Consider the following 17,352-nt stretch of genomic DNA (forward strand, 5'->3'; position numbering starts at 1 on the left):
TCCGCAAATCAATTGAACGCAACATATTTCTCTCTTGCCCTTTTTTTTTTTTTCTAATTATTCACGCAACACCCCGACATACTATATTCCCCAACAATATAGTGAAATGTATCAACAAGACAAACCGATAATTTTTCCATTAATCACAAATAGTAGGTTACAGCTTTAAAACACTTTTAAATGTCGCTCACTTGTTGCGCATCATCGAATAATGTATATTTCACGCATCTTCGTATCACATACGCAATGATATAACAAGCGATATTGACACGAAACACAAGAATACACGAATATTCGAAGCTTCACCATGTTTCAGCCTCGTCTAAAAGGACACATGAGAGATTATAACGAGATGATGAAACGCCCTACATCCAACATCTTCTATCAGAGATAATACCTGGGATATATACGGAAAGCCACCCGTCTTCAAACTTCTAACGCGTTTTCAAAATTTCCCGAGATTTATCCGTGGAGAATCCACTTTGGCGGAATCGGAATTTATGTAAATATCGTGGCCACCCACTTATTCACGGTATTACGTGTATTAACATAAATCCGTGTGGGGCAAGTTTAACGCAACGCGTTAAATTCAGGAAAATGTGTGGACGTGGCGCACGCATCGACGCGTGGGCCGATTTTCAAGCGGATTTTGCCAGAAGCAGCAGCGGGGGATTGGAGTAGCGTTATAAAATGGTGGCGCGGTGTTTTCCACGCGGTGGGGACGGAGGTGACGGACTCGTTAACGTCGCTTGAGCTTGAATTAGAATGGGCTCTCGAGTGTCCTGACACGTCGCGAGTGTATTTCACGAAGTGCTCGTGGCCCGAACAGGAAAAGAGCGGCGAGAGGGGAGGGAAGAAATGGAAAAGATGGGGAAAAATGAAGAGGAGGGAAGAGGATTCGCGTTTCATTCGCGTATGGAAATGGGTGTCGCGGGGGTTCGTGAACTGCGAGCGTGAGAGTAATCAAGAAAAAGGTGTGGATGACAGACAGGCCGCGATGGAGAGAGCGATGGGATCAAGTACGATATTTACTCGTTGTTGAAATATACAGGAAATGAGACACGATACGAAAGATTTAATAATATTGGATCGTTATCCGTGGAGAGTTATGCTCGAGTTGTTCATATTTCCATAATTGAAAATCCGTAATTGAAAATTGAATTTCGAAGAAGTAAAAAGAATGGAAATTTCGATGATATCAACGGATTAATAAAAAATAATTATTCATTAAAAATAAGATAAAGCACGGATAATTGTGCACTGGATTAAAGAATGTATTCTATGTTAATCAAGATATTTGGAAGTTGACTCTTGTCTACATGAACAAAATTTAAAAGTTTAATGTTACTCCGGAAAGAATTATATTCTAATTTATTCAATTCGAAATTCGAATCTACATTGCTCGCTTACTGTACATCTCCTTATCGAAGATTTCCACGAAGGGGTTAATGATTACATTCAACCGAAACTTCTCTACGAGCACACCAAGCTTACGATAATCGTGTTACTCGAAATTCTGCCACGAATTGAAACTACTTGCCTTAATTGCGTTATCGTCATTTACTACTCGTCCATGCCTGATCGTGATCTCGACATATCGTCCCGCGTTAATTCAAAACCGTTTCCAGCATACGGAGATCGAAACGAGAGTGAATATTCGTAGGCGGGGGATTTCGAAACGAAGGAAGTTTATCAGTTAATTGTCTCGACCTTGTCCGATTATTCCATCACACGTCATTAAATCCCACGATTAAATTTAAACCGATTACGTGTGTGGATTATTCCAAACCGGTTTTTCCAACTAGATTTTCTAAAAAGTGAAGCATTACTTTCGATTAAGTGTCGGTTGCTCGCAAGAGAGATAATGGACGATAAATTTTTCCTTGTTTTCGAGTAATTCCCAAGGGTGCCGAGCAAATTCTTTAAAGTCGAAGCATAAACAACGAAAATCCTTCTATTAATTCGATACGAGACTTGTATAACTAAGAACAAAAGAATTTAACGCGACTGATTTATCTTTAAACTCATTTTTCCATTTACGAATTTTAAATTCTTTCTGTATGGAAGAATTTAGAGATCAAGAAACGAAGTCTTTTCTTGATTCGCTTCGTTATATTATTTAGATAAAGAAAATATTTCATAGATACGAGAATAGCGAAGATTAAGTTAGATGACGTGTTTATAGAAAAGAAGAATCGAAAATTGTATCATGTTTATTTTCCAATAATAGAAAGAACATAGAAGAAAAGTTAAGGTAAATATATAATTCTGATTCTTTCGTTATTTGTCTTAAACTAATCTTCCCTTTTTTTTTTTTGTAGTGGTTTTAATCCATAAGAACATGAGTCCACTCTAACATTCCAAAAGGAAGAGTGCGGACTTTGTTCGTTAGGATCTTCAGGATCTTCGTGTCAATATCCAAAACTTGTAGGAGATCGTTAATCATAAATGGAATTATAAATGTAACAACCATTTAGTGAGAATTTTGACACGGAAAAAACATTTGGTATACTTGATTCGTGCGAGATAAATGTCGTACATCCCTTAATTTCATCCCCATTTGGAAATGAAATGAGAATCTTGATGAGGAATGAAAGAGAAAGTCACAGAAGTAACTTCCTCCATAAAATCAGAATTCAAAGAGATTTCACGGAGTTTTGATGCGACTTCGAGAAGTAAATCGCTGCACTGATCAATTTACATAAAATCTTTCCAATGACGCGCTTTAAGAAATTATTTATCGATTCAAGAAATACGAATTTGCAAGATTTACTACTTAAGATTGGAAGAATTTGAGATCTTTCTCTATCAAAGACAAGATATCAAGGTTCCATAATGTCGTTAGATAAATACGATAAATACTATAGACGAGATGCTTCGCTTACGAGATGTTGGTAGTAAAAGAGATTAAACGGATCCTTAATAATAACAACCATGTCCATCCACTCTTCTATCGTTCCTTCGAAAGACTTAGGCGCTATAATTCCACTTCAACCTTTTCTTCACGGTTCTTGATACTCACGATTACATCCTCGTAAAGCGATTTTAACAATTCATAGGCAAAAGAGGCTCGCGTTTCCTGGACGATGATAAAAAGTCTATAAACAGCGCTGAATACGAGGGTTCAACGTTATCGATCTTATGAATTCCCTCGATCGATAATTTTTTCTCCACCTCCACTTTTTTACGAGGTCATCCCGGAACGCATAAGTTTCTCAAGACGACGAAAGACTCTTGGTACAAGTTTCGACACGAGTCCTCTTTGCCGCTCGATCTTCCCCGCAAGAAAGCTTCCCTCCGCTTTGACCAGAATTTTGATTAATTGCTACGCCACACGCACATTATCACCATAACTGGAACGTGGAAATTAACGTGGCAAGAATAACGTGGACTTGGACTTGGTAATAATAGATTCTGTCGGACAAGTTTTTGCTCATTCGAGCATATCGGAAACCCCTTCGAATCCTTCTTTTTCCACCGGATACCTCCTTTATGGTTTTTTAATTCGCAGAAGGAAAGTCAGAATGGAAGTGGAATCCCTTGACGATAGACAAAAGTGGGAGTCGTCTTCTTGTCGTTTCCTTTTTGCCGGCGGGGTGGATTAATTCGATCGTGATTGTTTTGCTGGAAAATCGGAGAGATGGTAATTGTGTAAAATCGTTGAGAATGAGAACTCGATCGAGAATACCCATCGAACGTATATTACTTTTATTTATCCTCGATCCAAAGAGGTTCGTGTCTCGTTATTGGCGCAATGTTCTCGACGATCTTTCTCTTCGACGAGAGAAAAGGTTGAATTGGCATTGTGACCCAGAAACGAAAGGTTTTTTTGTGCCCGTCAATACCTCGAATCAGGCTGTCTTAATATTATTTTTTCCCGATCGCGTTTTATTCCCTTGCGCTTCTTCGCTTTGGAACGAATTCCAAATCCGCCGGCCTGGTCTTACCGCCTTCGTCGTAAGAGCGACATCGCATTAAACGCCGTTTTTACGTGGGCAGAAGTAAGGAGATTGGAGTTTATCGCGGATAAGCCGGTAGACGCGAGGACTTGGCCTTTTACAATAGTAAAATTGGCTCGGATTCACTATTCCTTGGAGCGTTTCGCGGCAATAATCGCGCTTCAACGTTTCCACATCTACTCTCTCTCTCTGGATCCTGCAGAGAAATCTCGCGTAAATGGCCGAACGTTCGTGCTCGAGTTCGCCAAAAAAAAAAAAGTATTGGATGCGACGATAGAACGATACATATTGATCGCTAGGATTTTTAATAAAATTCGAATGGAAGAAAATAAAAGGAAAAAGAAGAGTTTTGTAGATGATTGTCTAAAGATCTGGGATAAAAAAATTTCGTGCAAAAAAGGAATTTAAAAATTTTATTACGAAAATCAACTCTGGACGTCGGAGGATGTCGTGCCATTGAAATCACTTTTTGGTTCATCCCGATATCTCAATCGGTTGCTGAGATATTAAGACTCAAAGCTTTCATAGCGCAGAGATTACGTACGGGGCCACGATCTAATGACCTACTTATTTTTCCTGGAAACGCGTCTGGCACTTGTCTGGAACTTGAGATAGGTCAGCGAGACGAGGTGCGAGTAAGAGATCCTAGTAAGCGACGAAGATAATAAACGATTAAAAATTACACTTTTCTTTACACGACGATAGCTCAAAAATTGGAAGTCGTATCGAGATAATTCAAAGAGCGTTTTGAAAGGGAAAATTCCGTGTTTCTAAAGATCGTTCATTCATTGATCGAAAATTACTATCTTCGGAATTATAATGGTTTAAAATTTTCGTAAATTTTAATAGGATTCGATCGAGTTTTAAGTTAAAATTAACGATCGATATGTTTATTTTTGAAAAAGATTATTGGTTGCAACAATCTTATTAATGATATATCGAAGAGCGTAAATTGATCTAAAAGTTATTTTAAATAGTTATTCGAATTAAAATTAAAACTCTATTTAAATCGATCCGTTTCAAGAGAATTACGTTCGTTTGTATCGGATCTTTACAAATCTCGAGTTTCGTGTAAAATTTCATTATGCAGTCGTTAAAATACCTTCTCGAGTATCATTTTACATGGTAAATGGAAGCAGAAGAATATCTCTGCGAGCGCTTCTATATTCTATTATCATTTGAACCGCTCGAAGGAGGGAAGATAAATCAAAGAAAGACGGAATGTTAAGAAGCTCCGCGCCGTATCCTCCATTGTGCATTCTCGGCTTGCAGCGAAAGCGCAGTCAAAAGAGATCGGTGGAAAAGTGCATCACTCACTGCATCCCTCAGGCAGATGTTGCGGACTGCGCGATCGATCCGCTCTCGAATGCGTATCCAACGATGAATATATTTTTCTGACGTTCCAATCCACGCTCCTGTCCTTTCTTGTTTCCACGTAAGTGGCAAATCCTCGATTCTTTTCGTTCTTCCCCTTCTTTCCCTTTTTTGCATTTCACATCTCGATCTCTCGATTCCTTATGTTCCTCTCGCACAATGTGTGTTAAGTATATACGTGTATTCTTGCTCGTATATTCTTGCTCACGAAGCTCGCTTTGAAATTTGAAGTCTGATAGTTGGAGAACGAAAAAACTTACGAACGTTACGAGTTTAAAATTGGTTTTTGGGAAAATGATCGTCTCGATCGATCGAAGAAAATAGATAAGTAATGAAAATTCTTAATAGGTTATTGCTCGATGTATAATTTGTGATATTTAGGGAAACGGGCGATTAAATAGTACTTTTCGATTTATTCGTAGGAATTCAAAATTTTCTTTTTAGCTCGTGGATAGAGATATGTCCATTCCGTTCAGAAAGGAGTTTGAAGAAGAGAACGTTCTTCTTATTATGATATTAAGGATGATGTGCAATCGGAGGAAATGGCTTAAATTACATGATGAGATTAAGTGAATCTGTATAGTAAACTGCGCGATGGCTAATTACATGCCCGACACAGAATGTCACGAACAGAAATCTCAAAGTCGATTCAACCTTGCGCGGCGTGGAAGGTAAAGACGAATTTGCGCTTTGATGCAAAGCTTCTATCCCCCGGTATATAATAAACGCTTCAGCATTTAAACGTAGTCTTTGCGCGAATACTCTCTTTTCAATATGATATCCGCGTCACGGTGTCACAATGACACGAGTTAAAATCGTGAAGAGCCGCAAGATTATACTTATCCCTCTTCCATTCCTCGTAATAAATTGTTTCCATCGAATCTCCATTGAATCAGCCGAGAATAATTTATATAACATGAGACAAGAATCGTAACATCGCGACAAATATCGTTTCGTTTTAGAATAATCAGAATTATAATAGAGTTATTATTATTATTATTATTATTATTATTATTATTATCAGTCTTCCAACATAACAATTTCTCAATACAATGAGTTATCGCCTTTATAGCAGGACAATAAGAGAAGACCGTAAAACGACGAAATTATACCTGCCTCCTCCAGTGCATTCTAGAACACATTTCATCCACGCGTAATAACCTTACATCCTAAATACCCACTATTTCATACTTCCTATTACATAGCTGCCAAGAATAATTATCAAAAGCGCCTCCTCGAGGCAACGCAGCCCGTAACACTTGAGATTTTGCATCGGCGCTCCGGGTCCCAATTGTAATGGAAATGCTTGCAAATTAATCCTCGTTCGGGAAGAAAGAAATTGGAATATGACCACTACACGGTGCTCGTAGCCCGCCATTTTTCTCTTTGGTTAGAAATGAAGGCGGGTAATAATGATCGTGTCCGTATCGACAATAATATCTGTGCGGGCGCAATCGTGAAACGATGTTAATTACGTTCGACGCAATAATGAAGTAATGGCAGTTGGCTCGAATCCGCCGTGCAATTATTGTTAAATCACCGCTAATCAAGATTTTATCTTTGACAATAAAACGCACGCACGGTCTGCTTTACGCCGTGGTTGGTTTAATATCTAATTGATGTCTTCGGGTTATATAACTTCTTCGAATTTGTCGCCCCTACGTTCATCGCGTATTCGTGTACTTTCGCGGATTTACGACAAATGATATGCAAATTATATTGATTAAAATCATGGTTACGTTAAGTAACGCGTGTATTATATGGATGGAAGGTTAAGGCTGTTCGTGATCCAACGATGCTAATTGAAAATTGATCGAGTTTCGAAATTATTGGCACAGAAGATTGCCCGATTGAGAATTATTCCGAGACTCCGTGGAAACTGTAATTGGCGGTGATTAAGAAACGTTTGAAATCGATTGGCCAAGAAAATTAATTGCGTTTGAGAAGTCGTGAAATAAGGAAAGGAAGGTTGATGATCGAGGTTGGAGTTTCACATTTACCATCGTCCAGTTATGAAGGAGTATCTATCTGAGCGAAGCGATATCAGAGATATATAACTCGACTAGTTTTTAGAACTAGTTGCGGAAGTAACTATGGAATTTGAGACCTCGTGCGGAGATCTAAATTATTAGCTTGTAAAGGCAGTGAAAGTTTGGCGCAGTTTTAAAGGGTTGATTTATGGCGTGACCTATAATTTGTGTCGCAGCTTGGTCGAATTGCAGGCTAGGGCCAATATATATTTGAATACAACGGTAATTTTTGACAAGTTTGTAACATTTTTAGAAATTATCGCATCGTAGTTTTGTTTTTCAAGTCTTTTTCAGACCAATGCATGCATCGTCTTGAGCGTTTAAAATTAATCAATACGAATAAAGTAAGTTGGAGAAAATAGTCGGATTCGACGTACTTTTTGATCCATCTATGGCTTGGTAGATAATGATCAGGTGTGGAGAGGAACTGTTGGCCGAAAGTTCTTGGTCCAAGCGCCATTTCGTGTAGAAACCGTGCAAAGCATTTATTGGCCGCACGACAATTACCAGCGAGCGAGTACCTACTAGCTCGTGAAACTTGTAATTGCTCGAAACTAGAAGTCTCTGCGAATCTCTGTTCTTCGACGCAGTTAACTGAAGAGGTCCACTGTGATGAGTGGATATTTACTAGTTGGAGAAATGGATTAGAAACGTCTGTCCCGTTCTATTATGCAATTTTGTTGAATCTATTTTTCATGCTTTTCACGTCCGCGTTAAAAAATTACAAGCAACTTTTGTATACTGAGAATATTATTAAAACTGAATATAACAAATTTTATCAAAGTCAAGAAAGAAGAATACATTCTGAAGCTTCAATTTATTGTACGGTAAATGTACAACATCTGGTCAGGGCAACAAATTTCCAATCAAGTAGCATCAACTGTGTTTTATTATTATTATTTGGAGGCGAAATTATTATAACTTCAAAATTTTAACTCTTCGAAATATCAAAATTGAATAGTTGTCCTTCTCTTCTTCTCTTCTTCATTCAATACGTCACCAAAAATAAAAAAAGAACGGATATATCATCAAATTTTTTATTAATAATTAAAATTTCTAATCAATGATATAAAAGAAACAAAAGAAAAACCATTATTTTCGATTACATTATTTTTAAAGAGTATCAAAATTTAAAAAAAAAAATAGAAAGAGCTACGTCAACCCTTATATACCTAAATCACGAGCAATCCTGTTGCTCTAACGAAGCAATCAACTAAAACAACGCAACTCATCATCGAGTAAAATCACGTGTTTTCTCGATCGATAGCCCATTGCTCTCGCCAACACACATGCGTGAAAGAGGAACACGGTATCCGAGGACTAAACGAAATTGACAGGTTGTCGGCTCGAACTTACATACTCCTCCCCCCTCAACCCCCTAAGCTGTTTTTACACGCCGCGGCACGATCGTTTTCTATTTATTATCGAGGGAACGAGTCAAGAGAATTATTGGATTTCTGTCCCGCGCCTCCAATGAAATTCACGCCCGCGTGTTTCTATCCCAGCTCTTCCTTTTCTTTCCAACGGTCGAATCCGCGAAATATTCGCGGATATCCTCGATTACGATCCGGAAATATTGCGGTGGACCGATGTGTCACGTTTTGCTTTGAGTGGTTTTTTTTTTTTTTTTTCTTTTACACGACGAGGAAACGTTTCAGAGATATGACGGTGTTACGCTCTTGTCGGATTTTAACAAAATTTGATTTTTATCCCTTGCCTCGTTTATCGTTAAATTTGCGAGTGAAACTTCTTTGTTTCTGAGGGAGGAGAAATATGGATGGTTTTCAAAGAAGAATTTCCAGAAACGATGATGTTTAAAGATATTAACATAATAATTTAATATATAGGAAATGTAGGAATCTATGAGGGAAGGGAAAAATGTGTTATACGTGTGTATATATCTTAAAAATATGGTTTAATTGAAGGTTCCTGAGATAATTTCAAACAACTTTTTCTTTTATAAAAATTCTCTTTTCCTCTCGGTTTTGTTAATCGGGTATGTTGCAAACGTTTTATATAAATATTGAATATGTGACCTAAATATGTGCGTGGTAGCAAACTCAACATTGGAAAATGCACGAAATTTTGAAACGAGAATTTGAATATTTTAAGCCATCGTAAACCATAAATTAGGAAATTTTATGTAAATATAATTAATACTAAAAAAAAAAAAAGTAACCTTTTCTTTATTACATTTATTCGCACATATATTCAGGTTAAAATTTAACTTTTTAACTAAATTTATTAACCGAGCAATGTATTAGACAGACTTCATACATATTTAACACTTTTCCCTCTTCCTCGTTTTCAATTGTGGGCTGTGCTTCTTTCGAAGTTTAGCCACGCTTCAGAAAAGTAAGGAAACGCCTTAGTGTGTTATTGCCGGGATACATCCGTCTCGCTCGGTGAAATTTTTGAAGAAATAACCGTTCATCGGAGCTGGAAGATATTCGAAACGATAGAGGGAAAAGTGCGTTTCCCTCTATCGGCGAGGACGGGGAATATTTTACAGTTTCGTCGAAATTGAATTCTACCGTTGACGAGTTGCTCGGTAACCGTAAATTTCTGGAATAGTTGCGTCTTTTCCGCGGAGGGAAACGTCTCGACGCCCATTCACGTGGGACGTGTTATTACACTCCTAATAACTTCGTTATTTGCGTGTGAACGGGGCGGAAATACAAAGGGAACGGAGTGGAAAAGTGAAAAAAATGTTTCGAGAACTTTCGAGACGTAACTTAGTCGGAAGTTTTATTTCTTTCTTTCGAGCAAATGTTAAAGCACGGGTAGAGAGAAATTAAGTTCGTGATAGAAAATATCAGCATGTTACGTTTTGGGATTATTATAATTTTTTGCACTCTTCCGTTTAATTATTATTCGAAGGGAGTGATGGAAAAAGAACGAACAGTTTCTATGAATAGTTTCATCAAAAAATATACGTATATTTTAAGGTTCTTTTGAGAATATCTTATTCCTTTAAATTTTTAAGAAGGATTTTATTATTATAACATCTAGAAGATTATATCAGAATCTCTAGAATCTTAAAGATTGATTAGATTCTCGCGAGGTATCGTCATAATTATTTTGTCAAGTTATAATTTTCATGGTGTATTAATATAACGTTCGAATTCTATCACGATCTAAGTTTCATGGAATTCAAAAAGAATTTCTTCAGACTTATTTCACTTTTCCACGAGATACTATTATTCCATTTAATTTTTCATTTTGCATTTTGCAAATGAACTATCGTTCGAATTGACAGGTGTACTTTATAGGCTTTTCGTAATTGGGATATACGTGTAATATTAGAACGAGAGGTTCATTTGAGCGTCGATTACCGTTTCATGCAAATTGTCGAACTGTAATTTCGTGGGCTGAGCTATAATCAGCTTACACCGTGCGATAATTCTAAAATCAGGGAACGATGGACGGTTTAATATTTCATTAGCTTGTGTCCAGAGAAAAAGAGAGAGAGAGAGAGAGAGAGAGAGAGAGAGAGAGAGAGAGAGAATATTTTTATCATTAGATTTCAGGGATCGATTTTGTAAATGAATATTTTACACGTTGTAGCTTTTAAACCATTTGACATAAACGTTTCTCTTTATGTCGAAATGAAAAATAACACAAAGATGCGAATTTCAATCGTTCAATTAAAGTTGACGATATAAAAGTAGGATAATATTTCTCAAATGACGGAGAATAAAATTTCTTTCAAACGGGGAAAATTGTATTTCTGACATTGAGGATGTTGTTGAAAATAATTTTGTTCTGAGAATAAATAATACGCGAAAGGAATTATTTTAGAAGTATGATACGAAAAATTTTCTTCGAGTTTCACAGCGGGGAAGAATCATAAAATCATCTCGAAACGAAAGATATCGATTAAACTGACGTGGCCATTTTTATCTTTTCCCGATGCAATGTCATGGAATGATTTTCTTTCGTGTTCAAAAACGCATCACTCGAATCACCTCGGTAAAATATTCGATTTCTTTCTTTCTTCTATTATTCGTCATTTTCAACGAGTATATCATATATCATTTTCCAGACGGGTATATTTTTGTAAATTTTTCTTTTTCATAAAAAATGAGACAACTTTGAAGTGTAATGGAGTAGATGTTAAATATCAGTTTACGGTATTTTCTCAAACTGGGTTTTATCTTTACTTTTGCGTTTCTCCTTACTTTTTTTTAAAATAAATCTTTATTTCTTTCGGATGGATCATTCATTTCATCGAATTAACAAATCGTGTTACATTGTTGAATCGACGTCGAAACGATTTAATGGGTTAAATGATACTTTATTTATGGAACAGAGTGGATTTTAAGTTACAATATTTCGACGAATATGGTATAACATGTTTTAACGTTACGAGATAGCTCCGCATACACGACACGATGCATTGAATGTTAAATATCACCGTCAAATGTGGCAAATGCATTTCTATTTTATAAACTGAATTCTCTCGTGTTTGAGTTCCGATGTATAATACATAACTTGTGTTATACAATGATTGGCCGCGTATGGAAAATTGGATACCGAATCAAATTTGTAGAGAAATAAAGCCAGATTGAAAGTGGTTTTTAAATGGGCGTATTAAAAAATGAACTCTGCAATGACAACCACAATCTCTTATCGATTTCAAATGTACCTTCCGGATTTTACATTTTAAGAGTAAAAATTTTAGCGAATAGATTATGATTCGCGACGCTTAGTTAATGCTTTATTTTAAGGGGACGATAATTCAATTAAAAAATGAAATTCGTAGCAATTTCTTATCAAACTCGCACCAAACATCTAATTAATCTAAAAATCATCCATCTTGAGAAAAATACTTTTCCAAAAAATATACGAAACGAAAAGGGATTTGTTCAAATTTTATCCGAATTTCTTTTTTTTCTTTCTTACACGTTCGATACAAATATCGTCCTGATTAAACACAAGTTATTTCAGATTTCTATCTAATCGAAATTGATATCCGCCACTCGTGAAGCCGTTTCTATTTTCGTTGTCGCATTGAACGCGTTAACCAGAATATTTCTTCTTAACGTGATTTCCCGGATTCGATCTATAACGCAGCCAGATATTAAGGGTATATTGGTTCCTGTGCAGGAACCGTTCCGAATATTAGGCCCACGGAGGAAACAGCTTGGCCGCGTGTTCAATCGGATGGAACGGGGGAAAGAATCGTTCGAATCTAGGTCCAACAATCTCCCCCTCTTTCCTTTCGTTCAACCGTGTTTCGTGTAATCGTGGAGCGTAATAGAGGCTTTGGAAATCGGCCGGCTGAGATTTCGTCTCTAAGAATTTCAATCCGGCGAACAATGGAAATTTCGCAGTCAACGAACGCGAAACCGATCTCTCCTCCGAGTTTCCCCGACTTTAATTCGACGATAAAAGTTGTTGATCGTGAATCACGGCGTCGAGACATCGATTTGTCACTTTTATTCTCGGGGAGATCGATAATGGAGGCGAGGTGACAAAGTTACTGTTTCTGCGGTTTTTCCATTGCCATTCCAGGCCATTCTATCTCGAGGATGGAGGCAAAACCAACGCGAGTTTATCTTCCCTTTATCGCGAGCCGTGCCTCGTAAAATTAACGCGATTACTTGTACGTTTTTCTTCTCGCGAAAGGAGAAAGAAGCTAGGAATAATTTATCATTTTAATCGACGAGGATCTAGATGGATATGGCACCGTGACAAAGAGTGTCGTTTCCTCTTTTTTGGAGGGAAGATTATTTAATATCGTTTGGGAAGAATATGAATCGCGAGGGATAACAAGGATACGTATGGAAGATAAATTCGTTAATGAATTGTGGATACAAATGTCTTTTTATCTCTAAACAAATTTTAATATTCGACTTTAGACTTAGATTCTTCGATTTTCTTCAAGCAATAAATAAGAGTCTAAGAGTTTCTTCAAGAGGATGCGTGTCATCGAATGTTTCCGATGAAATTGAAAAAAAGAAAATAACAAGATGAAGATAAGAAATATTTTACAGAAACCATAGATCCCAATGGATCCCAAGAAAGAAGCAATGTTAACGAGAAACGTGACAAATTGGGAATTAACGACGAGACATTTTCGAAGGAAAAATGCCTTGGATTAATTTTAACATTTAGGAAAGATATGCTCGTTCGTGTCCATCAATCACGAATGTCTCTGCCAAATTACAGGCATTGAGGGGTGGGGGGAGGAAATAGTTGACGTCGCCGCGAATATCGTTTGTTCCATCAACGATTCTGTGTAAAAAAAGGGCAATGTAAGCACCACTTGCGGCGTAAAACTCGCAACGGAAGGCTAATTTGTCAGTGGACGGTGATCAGAATCAACAAAGAAAGCCGACAAAAGGACTTCCACCATTCTTCCTCTTTCTGCCTTCCCGTCGTTGGTCGTTTGACACTGTGGATGCGTTCTTTTTCTACGCTGTATAATTAATACCCTCCATCCACCCTCGTTTCACCGAAAGATCGTGGGTGGGTGACCAGGTACGGGGCTAATTGTACTGCAATATTAATGTGATTTTTAATTAAAGTCACATTTAAAGTCTCTTTTGTGGAGTGGTCTGCCCTTGTTTCGAGAACGGATCACAAAGACCCGACGACGCGCACTTCAACTTTCTTGGTAAATTTGTGTGCACGGTGAAGGTAAAGGTAGCTTTAATAATTCAGATTTGATAATATAATCGGGAGTTTCGACTCGTCATATCGATTCATAATTTCGAAACGTATATGATAGAGTAAGTTAGGGTGCAACAATGAAATTTAGATTATTATACGATGAGATAGATAACTCGTAATTTTTACTTTTTTCGTCTCTTTTCTTTAACTTTTTTAATCGTTATTTGTTCGTGCATTTTCAACCAATAAACATAGTTTATTGTATTTTTTATCGTATTTATAAATAATTATCGGTAGAAGGAATCGCGATTGGATAAGAATGGAGAATAAATATATTATTTCACGCGGATCATTTATAATTCCCCAATATTCCTTCAACGCTGTGAAAAATTCCATCGCTCACAATGCACAACATCAATTTGAGGTAAAATTTATTTCTTCTTTTCTTCCCCCAAGCGAAAATTCTTCAATTCGACCAAGCGAAAGTAAGTTAAATTAATCCACGGACAAAAATAAATTCGAAAAGATCGAGTGAAGGAAAGAGTTGCGAGGCTTTTTTCTCCTCCCTTGTCCGCAACTTTTTTCACAGAAGAAATTGATCATTTCTCTCGGCTTGTAACCGAATACGTTCCATTTTCATTCTATTTTCATTCACGAAAATTGTCAGTTCTCGCGTCTACGGTAAGATTTACCGACTACCGCCATGCATCTCAATGCACTCGCGAGCTATCTGTACAAATTCTTGTGCGGAGAGCGAGGATTTCTTATTTCCCAGGGAACTCGGTTGCAATGACGTGTAATCGACCGTTGACTCACGTGAGTTGCATGCCGCTTTAACGCGCAAAACTCGATTTCTTTCGTCGCGAACGAAGAGAAGAGCGGGGCGAGAATTGGACAGGGGAAAACCAGGATGGAAATTCGTTCGTCGTCGCGTTAGATGATTAGATGCCGTTCTATTCTGAATTATTTTTTTGGACTGGAAAATGTCGCGAAAACGAATTTTGAATTTAAATTTGAAAATCTAATAACAAAAAAGAAAGAAATTATCGCGAAATTGACTTTGATTTTTCAGGTTTTGAATCGGACGGGATATGGAAAATTAAATTAAATTTCTGTGTTCTGGATGGATTTGTCCCGTTTCGAATTCGAAGAAATATTTATTTATAAAATTAATTTTGAATTATTTTGCCAAGTTTGAAAACGTAGAATCGTCTATATAAATCGTGCATAAGTAAGTAATTAGAATTTTTATTTTTTTAAACGAACAGAAGAAGGCAGAGATAATTTTTAATAGAATTAATACGAATTTCTAATACGAATCTGAAATTTAAAGTTGGTGAGATCGGAGCAATAATTAGAAAAATAAAAGAAAAAAGTGTTTGTCTTGAATTGGTTGGGTTTGATTGCCGGTGTGTTCTTTGTACACTGGTCACGAATTGAAATTCGTGGCAACGACGTGATCGTCGTGTGATAATAGGCAAGCTAGATTTGTCGGAAACCTTGAAAGTAATGGGGTCATGGGGAAACAGGATCGATTCTTTTTACTAGAAAATTTCACGTGTAATTTAATCGAACATCATTCTCGTCCATTTTATTAGACAATTTTTCTCGCGATGCAATCTCTTAACGGAGAACTGTTTTAGAACAATAGATATTATTCTATTACCAACGACAGTTAAAATAAAATACGATATTTTGTCCAAAAATTATTTCAAATTTTGCAAAATTTCTCTGTAAATTCTTCAGTTTCAATTTTTTAAAGGGAATTAACGCGTGTTTTCTTTCATTCGTTATCAAATTTAAACGCGTTCGATCGTATTTCTTTCCAACATTTCTAGCAGCGTTCTTTCTCTACTTTGAAGAGAGAACTTTGAAGTTAAATACCGTGAATAAGAAAAGGAGTCCTTTAGTAGTGTCCTAGTTTTTTTCACTGGTCAGCTGTTTTAATTGGAATTGGAGCAAAACTAATTAACTGTTTCCCAATTTTTTTCTCCTTCTTGCCAAATATCGTTGTTCCTTCTATCCTTATTACTATATTACATCAACGAATTCTTCAAAAAGTTCCAAGTTCCAAGTATCGAAAATACAAGCTCGTAAACCAGCAGCTAATAGTCAAACTTGGAATTGGAACACCCGTGAATGCACCCGTAATACGTGCAATATTTATCCTTCCTCCTCGCTTAATCGTACTTAGGCAAACTTATATTTGTGTCGCTCGATTCATCCGTCTTATTTAACAATTTGAGCAAATAGACAGGCAGCACGAAATTTACCTTGACTCGTGAACTGGTTGAACACGGTACGATGCTCGATCAATTATATAAACGGATGAAAAGTTGAATGTCTGTAAAACGTAGATTCGACCTATCCTGGATAAAGTGAAATTGAGCTGATAAAATGGAATCGATATATTTGAATTGAACCGACGACGGTTTTGAAGTTACAAATAAAAGAGCAACGTATCAAATTGGAAGAATTTAATTTAACGTTACGATTCAATAATATAAAATTATGATATTTCGTCGAAATAGACCCGAAGATTTCAGAGGATGAAATTCTCGACACTAATGAAATACATTCTTTTTAAACTGGAATTTAATTTATTACAAGTTAATCGCGAAACAATTTTTAAGAATTATCGATTCGAAAGTTACATATTAATCAAGGATTTGTTAATTCAAAGGAATAGAATTCGAGAACGATGAAGAATTCACAGTAGTTGGTACGAAAAATAGGAAATACAAGAATGTGTTTATTAAATTTTCGAAGCCCATCAACCAAATGAATGGAATATGGAATGCAACAGAAAACGAGGAAAAAATCGAAGATATTTAATTAAAATTTATTTCACCAATTCATCTCTTTTTTTGCCAAAAAAATTCCATCGAACGTGTTACATATTACCAACAATTAAATCGATCATGAGTTATGTAAATCAATTTTATTCGAATAATTTGTTTGAAACAACATCTGGACAATTGTGTTTCCTGCGTTTCGGAGGATGGAACCGTGCAGTAACACGCGTACCGTTTCAATCAAACAGAGCCTTAGGTACCCGGGAGGAGGCGGCAAACGACGAGGTCTCCATCACGGCCACGGCTACATTCACCTCGCTGCGCGACTAATTAGCATCCTCCTCGTTTCCTAGTGAAAACATTCGCCGTGTACGTACGTGTATAGCACGCAGCCTGCCCAATAGTCGCTTTTGCACGACATCAAACGCGTATACATACGCGTCTGGAGCCGGATGATCCTGATAATTATTGCACGAGAGATACTGCTTACGGAAAAAGCTTTCGACCAATTTTCGGCGAGAATTTCTTTTTTGCAAATATCAAATGGATGTAAATGTTTTTCGCCGGTGGTGTGGT

General features: G+C 36.9%; 1 protein-coding gene across 1 annotated transcript in view; it reads left to right on the plus strand.

Moving 5' to 3' along the window:
• The window catches only part of LOC100865006 (uncharacterized), a 153,079-nt gene that overhangs the window by 27,820 nt on the left and 107,907 nt on the right, over positions 1 to 17,352 (plus strand).

This window comes from Apis florea, unplaced genomic scaffold (genome assembly GCF_048593485.1).
Source record: "Apis florea isolate Af1SG1 unplaced genomic scaffold, ASM4859348v1 contig_3375_pilon, whole genome shotgun sequence".
Lineage (NCBI taxonomy): Eukaryota > Metazoa > Arthropoda > Insecta > Hymenoptera > Apidae > Apis > Apis florea.